A 282-nucleotide genomic window follows, 5' to 3' on the forward strand; every position below is an offset into this window, starting at 1 on the left:
CAAATGCAGCAGCAGCAACTGCAGCAGCAGCAGCAGTAACTGCAGCAGCAGCAGCAATCGCTGCAGCAGCAGCAGCAGCAATAGCTGCAGGAGCAGCAGCAGTAGCTGCAGCAGCAGCGGCAGTAGCTGCAGCAGCAGCGGCAGTAACTGCAGCAGCAGCAGCAGTAGCTGCAGCAGCAGCAGCAGTAGCTGCAGCAGCAGCAGCAATAGCTGCAGCAGCAGCAGTAGCTGCAGCAGCAGCAGCAGTAGCTGCAGCAGCAGCAGCAATAGCTGCAGCAGCAG

This window comes from Eimeria mitis, genomic scaffold (genome assembly GCF_000499745.2).
Source record: "Eimeria mitis Houghton genomic scaffold, Emh_scaff2046, whole genome shotgun sequence".
NCBI lineage: Eukaryota > Apicomplexa > Conoidasida > Eucoccidiorida > Eimeriidae > Eimeria > Eimeria mitis.